Below are 17,929 nucleotides of genomic sequence, written 5' to 3'. Positions count from 1 at the left end.
TACGGGGGGATGAGTACCGGGTACAGGAGGGTGATTGCCGGGGATGGGGGGATGAGTGCCGGGTATGACGGGGTGAGTGCCGGGGACGGGTGGATGAGTGCCGGGTACGGGGGGGGGGGGGGAGTGCCGGGGATGGGGGGGATGAGTGCCGGGGACGGGGGGGTGAGTGCCAGGTACGGGAGATGAGTGCCGGGTACGGGGGGATGAGTGCCGGGGACGGTGGGGGGGGTTGAGTGCCGGGTACGGAGCGGTGAGTGCCGTGTACAGGGGGGATGAGTGCTGGGTACGGGGGGGTGAGTGCCGGGGGGGGGGGGGTGCCGGTACGGAGCGGTGAGTGCCGTGTACGGGGGGGATGAGTGCTGGGTACGGGAAGGGTGAGTGCCGGGGGGGGGGGGGGGGGTGGTGAGTGCCGGGGATGGGGGGGATGAGTGCCGGGGACGGGGGGGTGAGTGCCAGGTACGGGAGATGAGTGCCGGGTACGGGGGGATGAGTGCCGGGGACGGTGGGGGGGGTTGAGTGCCGGGTACGGAGCGGTGAGTGCCGTGTACAGGGGGGATGAGTGCTGGGTACGGGGGGGTGAGTGCCGGGGGGGGGGGGGTGCCGGTACGGAGCGGTGAGTGCCGTGTACGGGGGGGATGAGTGCTGGGTACGGGAAGGGTGAGTGCCGGGGGGGGGGGGGGTGGTGAGTACCGGGGATGGGGAGATGAGTGCCGGGTACGGGGGGGGGGTGAGTGCCGAGAACGGGGGGGGGGGGTGAGTGCCAGGTACGGGGGGATGAGTGCTGGGTACGGGGGGGATGAGTGCCGGGGACGGGGGGATGAGTGCCGGGTACGGGCTGGTGAGTGCCGGGTACGGGGGGGATGAGTGCCGGGGACCGTGAGGGGGTAAGTGCCGGGGAGGGGGACGGGGGGATGAGTGCCAGGTACGGGGGGATGAATGCCAGGTACGGGGGGGATGAGTGCCGGGTACGGGGGTGTGATTGGCGGGGACGGGGGGATGAGTGCCGGGTATGACGGGGTGAGTGCCGGGGACGGGTGGATGAGTGCCGGCTACGGGGGGGGGGGTGGCGGGTGAGTGCCGGGGATGGGGGGGATGAGTGCCGGGGACGGGGGGTTGAGTGCCGGGTACGGGGGGATGAGTGCTGGGTATGGTGGGGGGTGAGTGCCGTGGACGGCGGGATGAGTGCCGTGGACGGGGGGGTGAGTGCCGGGGACGGGGGGGGGTGAGTGTTATGGACGGCGGGATGAGTGCCGGGTATGGGGGGATGAGTGCCGGGCATGTGGTGGTGACTGCCGGGTACGGGGGGATGACTGCCGGGGATGGGGGGTGCGAAGGCAAGGGAGTTTGTCCGCCTGGCCAGGTGCCATCCTCCAACAGTCGCGACCATGCAACCCATGCCACCCGGCTGGGGGGAGGGGGGTGGGGGGGTATAGACAATGATGACATGTCGTCGTTTCCCCCCCCTCCCACTCCGCAGGCCGTCATGTTTTCTGATCAGCCAGCGATGTTGGCCGCCGTGGCAGCAGCCGCCATTTTCCATGTTGCCCTGGAGGAGGAGGAGGTGCGTGCCAGAGTGACGGCGCAGGCTGCCACAGAGGAGCATGCCGCAGAGGGGCAGGCGGCAGCCGCCCAGGCTGGAGGGACACCCACCCGACAGGATGAGGAGGAGGAGGAGCAGGGGGAGCATGTAGTGGAGGAGGAACACGAGGAGGGGGAGAAGGATGTCGCGGCACCACAGCAACGGAGGCACCCGAGTAGGCCCCGGCTGTCGTACCAGGACCTCACGGACCGGGAATGCAGGAGGAGACTCCGGGTGAGCCAGGATATGGGGGAGGGGGGATATGGGGGAGGGGGGATGTGGGGATACGGGGGAGGGGATATGGAGGAGGGGGGATATGGGGGAGGGGGGACATGGAGGATATGGGGGAGGGGGGATATGGGGGACGGGGGATATGGAGGATATGGGAGAGGGGGGATATGGGGACGGGCTGTCGATGGCTCACCTGCTGGTGGGCCCCCGACCTCTGCATCGGCAACCTCCCGGTCCTCAGGTCCGCCAGCCAGTTCCGGGGCCCTTTCCTCATGTACGGTGAGTGGCCTCTCATCAGCTGGTGCCCCTCCAGTCCTCTCATGCTCCCTATCGTTGTGTGCGCGCTTCTCCTGTGGGGGGCGGGTGGGTGGCAGGGGTAAAGGGCATCAGTGTTAGACAGGTATATGAATGCACGGCATCTGTTGAGCGTATAGTGCAGAGGTTAGGGTTGGTTTCACCTGGGGGTGTGCCGCACATTGGGCAGGGAGGTGGGGGGGGGGGGACTCACCCTGGCTGCCCTGACGAGGTCATTCACCTTCTTGTGGCACTGGGTGCCAGTCCGTGGTGTCAGAGCCACGACGCTGACGGCCTCTGCCACCTCCCTCCACAGACGCCGGCTGAGGCGTGGGGCGACCCTGCGGCCGTGTCCGGGGTACAGGGACTCCCTTTTCTCCTCCGCTGCGCCCAGGAGCGCCTCGATGCCGCGGTCCTGGAACCCCAGAGCTGCGCGCCGGGCGGCCATCTTGTCGGGTCTTCCGGGGCGAGGGGGGCGCGTCTTTTGAGCCGTCACGCCGTGCGGCGTCATTGTGTCACCGTCCACGTCGGGTGACGCCATCGCAAATGGCGTCACGTCGCTGCTGGCCCATTCGGGGCCGGAGAATTTGCATTGTTTGGTAGGGGCCCGACGCCAGAGTGATCCACCCCGTTTTTGGCGCCGGGTCCCGGACATCGTGCCAATTTTCGGAGAATCCCGCCCCCGATTCCTTCTCTACTAACAAGTTCAGGTTCAGTGCTGGACACGGATTAAATGTAAAAGCAGCTTGCTGACAGAAAGAAGAGTTCATCAGATACAACAATCAGGCAACATGCCATGCTGAAAGCAATCTCAATAATAATACACATAATTAACTCAGTCTGGGCTCCTTCCACTTTGTCTACTTAGCTTACCACAGCAAGCTGAATCAAATAAACACTTCTGTTTGACACACATAAACATCTTCCTTTAGTGCCAAGCATGCTGCTTGTTAAGGAGGTTTCATGCAATTGAGCCTGATATCAATATATACACTCTTGAGCTGAAACAACTGTGTACTGCTAATCATGACACAGCAAATGAAAGAGAGAGATGAATAGAGTATGTAAACAGGTCAAAGCCTCGAGTGAAAGAGAATCTGTTTCAAGTTGCACTGGTAATTATACAGGAATGCTGTGCTGTATGTTGCAAATCAAACCTCATGTCAGGGTTAGTCCTCTGGAGACAGATACCTCACCAACCTTCCTTGTCACAAGGACATTGAGAGCGAGTGAGGAGTTGAGCTGCCCACAGCTTTCAGATGGCACGCTAGTGTCAATGCCTGCTCTTCAACCGACAGATCCTCTCTTCCCTACTGTCCACTTCAGAATATAGGCTTCTTTTATCTCACCAGACCTTCCAACCCAGGGCGGGAAAGATGCAGCACACTCCCGGGGCCTGCAGTCGTGGACAGCTCAGTCGCAGGTAAGTACGTCATGCCCCATTTATTTTTCCAATGTTAGCTGCCATAAACCAGGTAGGTTTTAAAGGTCCAGCCAAATTTAAAGGCCTTTGACAAGCCAGCGAGAAGTGTATGAAGTGTTTAGAAGTGAGGAAAATTAAGATTAGAAAAGCAAAGTAGAAACAAGCAGTTGATTAGAGGCACACGTCTGGAGGAGTTATGAGATTTGAATTCACTTTTCAGTAGAAAACAAATATTTTACATATGTGATTGGAGAAAACAATGGGGCTATAGAGGTAGTAACTTCAAAGTGGAGAGAGAAGGAAATGGGCACGTACCTGCCAAAAGACAACTCCACGGGGTGAATAACATTAAACGGAAAGAAACAGTCGTATAATTGGAGAACCCTAATGAGAAAGAGTGACAGAGAAAGCTAAGATCAGAACTGCAGCACGTTGCACATGGCCGGGATTCTCCGACCCCCCCCACCGGTTCGGAGAATCCCTGGAAGGAGGTGCGAATCCCGCCCCGACACCTGCTTCCCTATCCCCCAGCGCCATTTTTCGGGCAGCGGCGGGATTCCCGCCACACTGGTCGTGGACCGTTGACAGTGGCTCCCCCCGCTGATTCTCCAGAGCCCGATGGGCCAACAAGTTTTGCCCAGTCCCGCCGGCGTGAATTACTCACTTCACACTCGGCGGGACCTGGCAGGTAAGTGTGCGAGGGCGGTCCTGAGGAGGTGAGGGCGGGGGGATCCGACCCTGGGGGGGCCCCCACGATGGCCTGGCCCGCGATCGGGGCCTACCCATCATCCGGCAGGCTGGTTCTGTGGGGGGCTTCTTTCATCCATGCTGGGCCCCTGTAGGGCTCCGCCATATTGCCCAGGGGCAGCGTGGAGAATGGAATCTCTGCGCATGCACGGAAATATGCCTGCCGTTCCGCGCATGCGCGAACTCGCGCCGGCCCTTCAGCGCCGGCTGGAGCTGCGGGAACCACTCCCGCATCAACCTAGCCCCCTAGAAAGTGGCGAATTCCTCAATTTTGGGGGCTGTTCATGCCGGAGTAGTATGCGCCGGTTTTCAAGCTGGTGTGGGGACATAGACCCATTATTGGAGAATCACGCCCAAAGTCTTACAAAAGAAATCAGCCAATTTCTGCCTTCGCTGAAACCGAAGACTATTTCCCAGACGTGGCCGCCTTAACCTGGTTGTGATAATTATTTGCTGGATTGAGCTCATAAAGTTACTTAATATTGGATGTTGTTTGTCTTAGATTCAGGTAACATGGATTTAGGGATCAAGGGATAATTTTGTGTAAAATTATGTGCGTATAGTCGTCAGTATACTTAAGTGCAGTCATTTCCAAATTCAGGGTCGCGACCCGCGCGTGAACAGCGGGCAGGTTTCAGGAGGGTCACGGTGCAATTGGTCGCGGCATTCCTGAACATGGGAGGAATGGCAAACGGCCACGACTGGCTTTTAAAAATGTCGGCTGTGGTGGACTTTTTAGATCACCGGCCATCCGGCGCATGCATGCCGAATCAAGCACTGCGCAGGCCCGGAGCCCAGCGGAGTGTGCTGCCTCCTCCGGACGTCCGTGTGCTGTCCAGGGCCAGATTTGTTCAGCAAACAACGGAGTCCTCCTGCCAAAAGTGGTGGCAGAGAGCTGGCTACGTGAGTTTCCTCCATTTTGCAGCTGCCAGCAGTGCAGGTGTGAACTCCAGGGCCTCTGGTGAACAACCCATGAGAAGAAGCTGAAAACAGGAACAAAGCATCATAAAGATGATGACTTGAGGTATGGGTGTATTAATTGTGCACTGCAAATCTGATTAAAAATTCAGGCGTGCTATATGCAGAGAAGCACTGGCAAATGAGAAACCCGCAAAACTTCAAAGACATTTGAAGACTAAACATGGCGAGTTCGAGGACAAACCTCCTGATTAATTGCAGTGAGATCTTAAATCACCAGCTGAAGTCATTATCATAAAGGTAATATTGAGTAACAAATCAAGTGAGATCATGAGGACTGTCATGATATTCAGGTAAACATCACAGCACATACATACACACATAATGATGGACAGATCAACGGACCAATCAACACACAAAACACGACAGCCAATCACGTACAAGAGCATACACAGTACAAAGCAGGGAACACGACACTTCCTGGGCACTTGAGCAGGAGAGGGCTCAGGGCACAGACCTCATTGCCAGCCACTCAGAGGTTCACCATGTGATGAATACCAGAGTTTAATATGTTAATAGTTCATTGAAATAAAACTGCGTTGTACCATTCGCAGCCGTGTTGGTTTGTCTGTGTATCAGAGTACCCAACACTTCATGATACCAGGAGTGATTTGACACCTACCCACAAATCTGCCATCCAGCGCCATGGACACCGTCAACACACCGCAGCCGCTGCAAGTCGCTGGGAACCTCGGCGTAAATTGGAAGCTGTTCAAGCAGCGCTTCCAGCTCTTTCTGGAAGCCAACGAAAGAGAGAGCGCCTCCGACACCAGAAAGATCGCCATCCTCCTCACCACCGCAGGGCAGCACACCATCCATGTCTACAACTCCCTGGTGTTCGCGGAAGGCGAGGACAAATCCAAATACAAGACGGTCCTTCTCAAGCTCGACCAACACTTCAACGTCGAGGTCAACGAAAGCTTTGAAAGATATGTCTTCCAGCAGCGCCTGCAAGGTAAGGATGAGCTCGTTCAGTCATTCCTCACCCATCTCCGCATCCTCGCGCAGTCCTGCGGTTACGACACCACCTCAAAGACTCCATGATTCGGGACCAGATCGGTTTTGGGGTCGCCTCGGGCACCCTACGCCAGCAGCTTTTAAAAATAAAAGGCCTCACCTTAGCCTCCGCAATCGAAGCCTGTATCCTGCACGAAAATGCGACTAGCCGCTATGCACAATTTCAAACGGCCGAATCAGCACGGCAGGGGTCTTACGCGGCCGGATCGGCGAGCCAGGTGCCCCACGAGGTCGAACGGGTCCAGGTGATCGAGTTCCTCCCGGCCCACGGCCCGGACGACGTCGGCCATTTTGCACGCTTTTCTTGGCCTCCCGCGATTGTACGCGCCAAAACCTACGGCAACACTGAGGGACGTGATGCGCAGGCGCGCCCGACGCAAGACTGAACTGCGCATGCGCAGTGGCGCAACGAACGTTATGATGTCACGACGTGCGGCAACTGTGGAGCTGTACATTTAAAGCGGCAATGTCCTGCAAGAACCCGACAATGCCTACGCTGTGGCAAGGTGGGCCACTACGCTGCTTACTGTCGAGCAGCTCAACCTGTCAATCTTCCACAACTCCGACAACCTCGCAGGGACGTGCGGACCATTCAGCCTCCCCATTACGAATCTTGCCCAAACGACATCCAGACCGGTGACACAGATGACCGAGACGCCTTCCATGTTGCAGTCATTGATGGGAACCGAGTTAACACGATCAATCCGGGTGGTGAATGGTGTGCCACCCTGACGGTCAACCGATCGCCGATAACTTTCCGCCTGGACACTGGCGCCTCCGCCAACCTCATAGCATGGTCAGCCTTCTACGCCATGAAGGTCAGACCACCAATTCGGCCGTCCCGGTGCAGGATGGTCGACTACAACGGGAACGTTATCCCAGATATGGGATCCTGCCAGCTCCAGGTGACACACACCACACACACGGCCACACTCTCATTCGAGATAGTCGGCTCACCGAAGGACTCCCTGCTAGGCGCACAGGCATGCAAGGCTCTCCATCTCGTGCAACGAGTCCACTCTCTCTCTCCAAACGGAACGTCTGACTTCCCGGATGCAGAGTTTAACGCACAGCTCCAATCGCTCCTCACCCACAACCAGGAGGCATTCGAGGGCATGGGAACACTGCCATACACCTATAGAATTCGGCTCAAACCAGACACCAGGTCATTCATGCACCTCGCAGGGTCCCTGCGCCACTCAAGGACTGCCTCAAGCAGCAGCTGCAGGATCTCCAGGACTAAGGGGTCCTATCCAGGGTCACGGAGCCCACGCCATGGGTCAGCTCCATGGTGTGTGTCAAGAAGCCCTCCGGCGAGCTCCGGATCTGTATTAATCCTAAAGACCTCAATAACAATATTATGAGGGAACATTACCCCATACCCAAACGGGAAGAGATCACGAGTGAAATGGTCCAGGCGAAAATATTTACCAAACTGGATGCCTCTAAAGGCTTTTGGCAGATCCAACTGGATCCGTCCAGCCGAAAGCTGTGCACTTTCAACACCCCTTTCGGCAGGTTCTGCTACAACCGAATGCCATTTGGCATCATCTCGGCATCCAAGGTCTTTCATAGGATCATGGAGCAGATGATGGAAGGCATCGAAGGGGTGCGCGTATATGTGGACGACATCATCATCTGTTCCACCACACTACAGGAGCACATCTATCGTCTCCAACGCGTCTTTGCACGCATACGTGAAAACAGCCTGCCCCTCAACAGAGCCAAGTGTTCTTTCGGCCAAACCAAGCTGAAGTTCCTGGGGGACCACATTTCCCGGTCAGGGGTCCGTCCAGATGCAGACAAGGTGAGCGCCATCACAGCCATGCCGCAGCAGGCTGACAAGAAAGCAGTACTACGCTTCCTAAGCATGGCCAACTTCCTGGGAAAGTTTATTCCCAACCTTGCCTCCCACACGACAGCTCTGCGCCATCTCGTCAAAAGGTCCATGGCGTTCCAGTGGCAACACACACACCAGCAGGAATGGGATGAGATCAAACTCAAGCTCACCACTGCACCGGTATTGGCGTTTTTCGACACGTCTCGTGCCACTTAAATCTCGACTGATGCCAACCAGTCCGGCATTGGGGCAGTGCTCCTGCAGCGGGATGACACTGCGTCATAGGCCCCGGTCGCCTATGCCTCGCGGACCATGACCCCCACAGAGCAGCGCTACGCGCAGATTGAAAAGGAGTGCCTGGGCTTGCTAACCGGTTTAGACCAGTTCCATGATTATGTGTATGGTCTTCCCCGGTTCACTGTTGAAACTGACCACCGCCCCCTGGTCAGTGTCATAAACAAGGACCTGAACAAGATGACCCCTCGCCTCCAGCGCATCCTACTTAAACTCAGGAGGTATGACTTCCAACTGGTCTACACCCCAGGGAAGGACCTTATCATTGCGGATGCCCTATCGAGAGCAGTGAGCACGCCGCCAGATTCGGAGGGGTTCGTCTGTCAGGTCGAGGCGCAGGTGGCCTTCACATCGGCAAATCTGCCAGCTGACTACTCCAGTCTGGCCCGTATTCGCCGAGAGACTATGGCCGAACCCCTTCTACAATGTGTGATGCGCCACATGACGGGAGGGTGGCTCAAAGGGCAGTGCCCGCAGTTCTACAATGTCCGAGATGACTTGGCCGTCATTGATGGTGTCCTTCTGAAGCTGGACCGGATTGTGATTCCGCACAGCATGCACAAGATGGTTCTCGACCAACTACACAAAGGCCACCTTGGGGTCGAGAAGTGCAGAAGGAGGGCCCGAGAGGCGGTATACTGGCCGGGCATCAGTGATGATATTGCCAATATGGTGCTCAACTGCCCAACCTGCCAAAGGTTTCAACCGGCGCAGCCTCCTGAAACGCTTCTGCCCCATGAGCTGGTGACGTCCCCCTGGGTGAAGGTGGGTGTGGACCTCTTTCACGCATTCGGCAGGGACTTTTTCACGCACTTGGCAGGGACTATGACATCGTCGCTGACTACTTCTCCAACTACCCAGAGGTCAGACGCCTGCACGATTTGACGTCGTCCACTGTCATCGGGACCTACAAAGACACCTTCGCTCGCCACGGCATTCCAATGACGGTCATGTCGGACAATGGGCCCTGTTTCGCCAGCCAGGAATGGTCATCGTTTGCTGCCTCGTATGGCTTCACACACGTGACGTCTAGCCCTCTGCACCCCCAGTCCAACGGAAAGGCGGAGAAGGGCGTTCACATTGTCAAGCGGCTCCTCGGTAAGGCTGCTGCTGCCGGATTGGATTTCTGCCTCAACCTGCTGGCCTATCGCTCGGCCCCACTAGCCACTGGTCTCTCACCAGCCCAGCTGTTGATGGGTCGTGCCCTCAGGACTAATGTGCCTTCCATTCTGGTGCCCACAATCGACCATGCACCGGTACTGCACAGGATGCAACTGTAGTGCGGTCGCCAGAAGAGGTCATATGACACACGGGCAACTGATCTTCCCGCCCTGGCCCCTGGAGATGAAGTCCGCATCCACCTACCAGAAGGTGGCTGGTCAGCACCTGCCGAAGTTCTCCGACGCGTGGCTCCCCGCTCGTTCCTGGTTCGCATGCCTGATGGATCCGTTCGTAGGCGCAATCGCCGGGCTCTTCGCCTGCTTCCACGCTCGCTACGAGATCTTACACCGACACCGTGCCCTCCTGTTGTTCCTGATTTCGACTTTGTTGAGCTGCCTGCTACCATGCCCCTTCCGTCGTCGCCCGTGGCCAGGCCCGTTCCTCAGCCGATGGTTCCAGACCTACCCTTGAGGCGGTCAACCCGAATTCGTCGCCTTCCTACTAGACTGGACTTATGAGACTGTTTACACATTGAACTCATGCAACCACTTTGTTAATATGTTTATGTTCTTATCGTTACAGGAATTCGTTTTATCGTTCAATATTTCCCCGTTCTTTGTTTATGGTACAACCTCGTTGTTATGTCACACCCGACATCGCCCCTTGTATATAGTTAAGCCCCATGTACATGCTGTAAATATTGCACACACACACATTTAGCTACACTCAGTACACATCTCTATTTATAAACAGTTGGGCACATAATCCTGAAAAAAAGGGGGGATGTCATGATATTCAGGTGAACATCACAGCACGTACATACACACATAATGATGGACAGATCAACGGACCAATCAACACACAAAACACGACAGCCAATCACGGACAAGAGCATACACAGTACAAAGCAGGGAACACGACACTTCCTGGGCACTCGAGCAGGAGAGGGCTCAGGGCACAGACCTCATTGCCAGCCACTCAGAGGTTCACCATGTGCTGAATATCAGAGTTTAATATGTTAATAGTTCATTGAAATAAAACTGCGTTGTACCATTCGCAGCCGTGTTGGTTCGTTTGTGTATCAGAGTACCCAACACTTCAAGGACCAAGCAGGCTCACCTATCATATTACAGGCAAGTGAAAATGATAGGCCGTAAAGGTCAACCAGCGTGGGTCACGAAGGTTAGTTGGCATGGGTCACAATGGTCGGGCGGCATAGGTCGCGAAGGTAGGTGTGGGTCCCGAAGAATGTCTGCTTGGTAAAAATGGGTCCTGGGGAAAATAATTTGATAAACACTGCTTAAGTGTATTATAGTCCTTGTGTGTGTTTTGCCTTTCATTTAAGTTAACAAATATTCCTTATTAATTGTTCACACAATGACTGGACTGTTCCTCACTGACTTGTACACGTTTCCTCACATTATATGCAGAAAAACACATAATACCACTATGAACTAGTGTCCATAGTTACCCTCTGGGTTTTGGGATACCCTGGCATTTAACATCAGCGTGGTTCTCAACAGAACTGAGTAGGATTTGGGGGGAAATTCAATTCAGATTTGGTCAGTCCTGGGGGGGTGGGGTGTCAGGATCTGAGTTGGGCCTGGGAGTGGTCGGAGCCAGGCCCTGGGGATGTTGAGGAGTTAGAAGTCAGGCTAGGCCTGGGTGTTGAAGGCAGCTAGGAGGGTGAGGGGATGGTATGAGGGGCAGTGGGGAGTCTTTTGGGGGTTTGTGGGAGGGTAATCTGGGCATGGTAGTGTGTGGGAGTGGGGGGAGTTAGTTGGCGTGGTTGTGGGGGTGGAATCCCAAAGGCATTGCCGGGATTGGGGTATTCCCTGGAATGAAGGGGGTGTTACTCTGGGTCAGTGCTGTAGTTTCCAAAAGCTAGAAGTGCTTTTAATTCTTCTGGGTAACCATTGCTGTAACATATTCGTAATTTGTGATTTAAATCCCATTTTCAGATGATTCTCAGTGCAGGAAAACTGCACATCGGAAGTTTGAACTTCCTGGGCAAAGTCTACAGAAAGGGATAGAAGGGAAAGATTAGCCTTAGAGATCAAGGATGGAAACACATTAATGGTAGGAAAGAGTATAATGAGAAGGAAGCAAGTTGTGGTCACATTATGAATAGAATTAAAAGTAGAAAAGGATTTAAGTGCACAATGGGGCTTCTGCATAAGCCTCTGGTAATAGCTGTGAAGTGGTATATTGCATAAATGGAGAGATTTGACAAGCATCCAGTAAAGTGTGAATGGTTTTAACCAGGAATTTTAACTTTCATATAATTGTGACAAGCAGACGAGCGCATGTCAGAAAGGGCGACACGTGACACAGTGGTTAGCACTTGGACTACGGCACTGAGGACCTGGCTTTGAATCCCGGCCCTGGGTCGCTGTTCATGTGAAGTTTGCACATTCTCCCCGTGTCTGCATGGGTTTCACCCCCACAACCCAAAGACGTGCAGGTTAGGTGGATTGCCCACGCTAAATTGCCCCTTGATTGGAAAAAAAAATAATAATAATTGGGTACTCTAAATTTATTTAAAAAAAAGAAAGGAGACAAAATTCCAGGAAGTGCCCAAACCTGGGTGTCATTATATGTATATTGACTGGGATCTAAGAGTTAACAAGTTTGTGATAATGTTTCTTTCCACTAGAAGGAACCACAGAACAGTCATATATATATCATGTGACCTCTGGGATTCTGGGAGTTAGGAGTTCAAAGGAGTTGGAAGAGCGTCAGGCATAGGAGCAGTTGTGTACTTGAGAAGTTCTGTTGGATAGAGATAGCATAGTTCAATATAGAAACCTCCTGCTTTAGGAATGTGAGAGAATCTTAGTTAGCAGTGTAATAAATCTATAGTTTTGTTCGTTAATAAAGCTTTATGTTCTTTATTCAACACTACACATCCAAGCCATCCAGGTAAAGCAGAATAGAGAACACAACACTGGACATATGATATTTGATCTTGTAATGCGTAATGAGCAAGATTTAGTTAATAGTCTAATAACGACATTTATCAATGACAATTATAGTCTGATCAAATTCAATGGAACGTTTGAAAGGGGAAAACACAAAGCAATGACTGAGATCTTAGATTTCGGTAAGGGTGATTTCAATATCCATAGAATCTATAGAATCCCAACAGTGCAGAAGGAGACCATTCGGCCCATCGAATCTGCACCGATCCTCCAAAAAGAGCACCCACCTAGTCTCACACTTAGGTCCTATCTCTGCACCTGGGCCCTATTTATGCAACCCAACCTAACCTACACATTGTTGGACACTAAGGGGCAATTTAACATGTCCAATCCACCTAACCTCCACATCTTTGAATGTCGTGAGACAGGGATTGTCGACAGTAAACTGTGCAAGTCTATTGATAGGCAAAATGACAGAAAAATGCGAGGAAGGCATTCTGAAAAGAGTTTAATGTTTGCCAAATCAGTTTATTGCCACCTAGGAGGCAAGAGCTCCACTAGCTGAAAGCAGCAGCCATGAATGGCAGAGAGACAATGGGTGGGATTATCCAGTTCCCCAGTCGCGTGTTTCTTGGTGGCAGGCTGTTCACTGGCGGCAGGATTCTAAACTCCGCCGCTTGCCAATGGGATTTCCCACTGTAACCACCCCATGCCGACGGGAACACCCACGGCGAGAAAAGTGAATCGCAACAACTGGAGAACTCCGGCCAATGTAAAACGAAAAGAATAAGCATGCAACAAGTAAAAATAAAAATCTGATCACCTACAAAAAGTGTTATTAACTTGATAGAGGAATTTGCAATTGTGAATGAATGAACCAGTCTAACTGTGAGTCCTTCATGTGCTACTGAGCCAAATGCCACTCCACGTATAGGAGAAACGTGTTTATTTGGCTGTTGAGCTTTCAAGTAGCTGTCAGTACAAGTTATGAATTAATTTGACTGAACATGAAATATTATCACCTGCAGCTGAACAAATTTGGCTCTGTGAGTGAAGTATGATATATTTTGATGCACTCCCGTGGCCTTACAAATCAAGTAATCAACAGTCACACATGCAAATAAGTGATTAACAAACTGGGGGGGGGGGTTAAATTCAATTGTCTTTGAAAATGAGGAAAGGAATCACAATCCATGATTAACCAATGTGTATGCTTCCCACACAAGCAGTGTGAACTTTATGCTGTATGCTCATTTTAATTTATTGTAGCTTAAAGCCCAGCCATAACCACATATCTGAATAGCTGCCCAGCTTCAGAATTTGTAGAAGTATAGCACTACTTAAAACTTACTTGCATTGTGTTACGATTGGGCCCCTCCATCCCCTCTGTGAGAACTATCTCAGCTCAAGTTGATAAATTCCGGATGGGATACCCCCAGTTATAATCCCCCCCCCCTCCCCCCGCTCTCCACCCCACCCCGGGTGAGGAGGGAATATCTGTCTCCTTTTATTCAACCCCCTTGATTGGTCACAACAAGATTACTTCAAAAAGGATTCCTTCCAGGGCAGCACGGTGGCGCAGTGGTTAGCACTGCTGTCTCATGGCGCCGAGGTCCCAGGTTCGATCCCGGCTCTGGGTCACTGTCTGGGTAGCGTTTGCATATTCTCTCCGTGTTTGCGTGGGTTTCACCCCCACAACCCAAAGATGTGCAGGGTAGGTGGATTGGCCACACTAAATTGCCCCTTAATTGGAAAAAATTAGTTGGGTACTCTAAATTTTTTTTTTAAAAAGGATCCCTTCCTTTGTAGATCCCTTTACCAGTGCTAATGTGTTTATGTTTTAAAAGGAGCAAATTTAACCAGACTTTCTTGTGTTAAAGAAAGAGTGAGTTTATTAGCTACTAAACCCGAGGAATGAGGAATATAAGAAAGCACATGTGCATACATTCAACGCAGATTAAAAATGAGATGTGAGTCCAGAAATAAGTTTAAGAATAATGCGAATCAATCTTTGACTTGCCCATGAGGAGTAAATAGCGGAACATCGCGGCCAATATGAGATTCATGATTCCAGTAGAACTGACTTCAGCAGATGAGTGGTTAGCTTTGAGATTCCAGTTTAGCTGAGATGTTGTCCTGCTTCCTTTTCCGATGGGGTAGGCCAGTGGCACAGTGGTTTGCACTGCTGTCTCACTGCACCAGAGACCAGGGTACTATTCCACTCTTGGGTGACTGTGTGGAGTTTGCACATTCTTCCCGCGCCTGCGTGGGTTTCCTCCACAACGAATGCATCAGATCTAAGCTCTGTAGTCCTGCCACATCCAGCCGTGAATGGTGGTGGAAAATTAAACAACTCACTGGAGTAAGAGGCTCCACAAATATCCCCACCCTCAATGATGGAGGACACCAGCACGTATGTGCAAAAGACAAGGCTGAGGTATTCACAACAACCTTCAGCCAGAAGTGCCAAGTGGATGATCCATCTCCGTCTTCTCCTCCTCGGAGGTCCCCAACATCACAGATATCAGTCTTCAGCCATAATGATTCACTCCACATGCTATCAAGAAATGGCTGAAGGCACTGGATACTGCAAAAGCTATGGGCACTGACACTCTCCCGGCAATTGTACTGAAGACTTGTGCTCCAGAACTTGCGGAATCAGCCCTCAAACCTGACAGACTGGAACTCAATCCACAGGCCGCGGAGGCGAAAGAAATTTTTTCACCTTGGCTTTGATGCTTCAAGGCCTATCTCGCCACGTCGTCTACGCCATCCGTCACTGACGAACAGAAGCTGAGCCTCCTCCACGCACGGGTGAGCCATCGCATTTCTGTCCAGCTCGACGAAGCCGCTTCCTGTACAGAGGCCCTCGCACTACTCGAACGCCTCTGTGCGGCCTGTGAACGAGGTATACGCGCGACACGTCATCACCACTCGCCGCCAGCGCCCCAGGGAGTCGCGAGATGATTACCTACGCGACCTCAAAGCCCTCGCGCGCAACTGTAACTACCAGGCCATTACGGCCACTCAGCACATGGAGCTCGCCGTCAGAGACGTTTACGTGGCAGGGGTGCGATCGAACTGTGTGAGACAGCGCCTGCTTGAAAAAGGGGCCCAGGACCTGGACGACACGGTAAAACTGGCTACCTCTCTGGGGGCCGCTTTTCAGAGACTTACTGTGTTCCCGGCCGATCACGCGACCCCCTCGTGGGCCCCCGACCCGAGACTACCCCAGGCCTGTGCCGCGCGGCCGCCCGCCCATCATGGGGGGGCTACCCTGCTACTTTTGCGGCCAGTCCCAACACCCCTGACTGCGCTGCCCGGCCTGCAACGCGAACTGCAGCAGCTGCGGGCGAAAAGGCCACTTCGCCAAGGACTGCCTGGCCAGGTCTAAGAACTCAAACTCACAGACCCGATCCACAGACTCCTAGGCCCGCAGACCCCGCAAGGTGGCAGCGTGTCTGCCGCCTCCGCCTCCGCATAGCATGTGCGACTCATGGGGGCCTCTATCTTGGCCACCCCCCCCCCAAGCGGCCGGCCACGTGCGATCCATGGGGGCCGCCATCTTGGACGCCATCTGTTACGCCGCTCGACGCGTACGACCTACACGGACAGCCATCGCGGGGCCTCCCCAGCACCTCCGATCAAGCCGCCGGCTACCCACACCTCAGCGCGGTCACCCTGGACCAGTCGCGACCTAAGCACCTCCGGAGTTCCATGATGGCCGTCCGGGTTAACGGGTACGAGACACCTTGCCTTCTCGACTCCGGGAGCACAGAGAGCTTCATTCACCCGGACATGGTAAGACGCTGCTCGCTCCCAATATTCCCGACGCAACAAACCATATCCCTCGCCTCTGGGTCGCACTTGGTACAAATCCAAGGGTGCACTACTGCAACCCTAGCGATACAGGGCGCTGAGTACGCTAATTTTCAACTATATGTGCTCCCAGACCTCTGCGTTCCTCTCCTATTGGCACTCAACTTCCAGTGCAACCTCAGGAGCCTAACTCCTAAGTTCGGGGGGCCCCTGACCCCGCTCATCATATGCAGCCTCGCGACCCTAAAAATCGACACCCCCTCTTCGCAAACCTCACCGCCGATTGCAAGCCAGAAGCCACCAGAAGCAGGCGGTATAGCATGCAGGACAGGACGTTCATTAGGTCCGAGGTCCAGCGTTTCTTGCGGGAGGGGGTCATAGAGACCTGCAATAGCCCCTGGAGAGCTCAAGTGGTGGTCGTCAAGACCGGGGAAAAGTTCCGGATGGTGGTTGATTAAAGCCAGACCATTAACCGGTTTACGCAACTCGATGCGTACCCCCTTCCCCGGATTGCAGACATGGTAAATCAGATCGCGCACTACCGCGTGTTCTCCACGGTGGATCTGAAGTCTGCATACCACCAGCTTCCAATCCGCCCGGAGGACCGCCACTACACGACGTTTGAGGCAGACGGCCGCCTTTTCCATTTCCTCCGGGTCCCCTTTGGCGTCACAAACGGGGTTTCGGTGTTCCAACGAGCGATGGACCGAATGGTGGACCAGTACGGGCTGCGGGCCACGTTTCCGTACTTGGATAATATCACCATCTGCGGCCATGATCAGCAGGACCACGACGCCAACCTCCACCGATTTCTCCAAACTGCCCAAAAACTCAACCTCACCAACAAGGAGAAATGCGTTTTCCGCACAACCAGGCTAGCCATCCTCAGCTACATCGTGGAAAACGGGGTCCTAGGGCCCGACCCTGACCGTATGCGGCCCCTCCTACAACTCCCTCTCCCTCACTGTCCCAAGGCCCTTAAGAGGCGCCTTGGATTTTTCTCCTATTGTACCCAGTGGGTCCCCCAGTATGCGGACAAAGCCCGCCCACTATTTAAGGCCACCCTCTTTCCACTGGAAGCCGAGGCTCGCCAGGCCTTCAACTGCATCAAGGCGGACACCGCCAAAGCTGCGATGCGCGCAGTGGATGAGTCCGTCCCCTTCCAGGTGGAGAGCGACGCCTCACAGGTCGCTCTCGCCACCACCCTCAACCAAGCAGGCAGACTGGTAGCGTTTTTTCACGCACCCTCACCACCTCCAAAATTCGACACTCCTCGGTCGAAAAAGAAGCCCAAGCCATCGTGGAAGCCATGCGGCACTGGAGGCACTACCTCGCTGGTAGGAGGTTTACCCTCGTCACCGACCAATGATCGGTTGCCTTTGTGTTTGACAATACGCAGCGGGGCAAGATCAAGAATGATAAGGTCTTGAGGTGGAGAATCGAACTCTCCACCTACAACTACGATCTAGTATATCGTCCTGGGAAGCTCAACGAGCCCCTAGATGCCCTGTCCCGCGGCACATGCGCCAGCGCGCAAGATGACCCACCATGGGCTATCCACGATGACCTCTGCCACCCGGGGGTCACCCGGCTCGCCCATTACATCAAGGCCCGCATTCTGCCCT

This window comes from Scyliorhinus torazame, chromosome 11, assembly GCF_047496885.1.
Source record: "Scyliorhinus torazame isolate Kashiwa2021f chromosome 11, sScyTor2.1, whole genome shotgun sequence".
Classification (NCBI taxonomy): Eukaryota; Metazoa; Chordata; class Chondrichthyes; order Carcharhiniformes; family Scyliorhinidae; genus Scyliorhinus; species Scyliorhinus torazame.
This window is presented reverse-complemented; position numbering follows the sequence as displayed.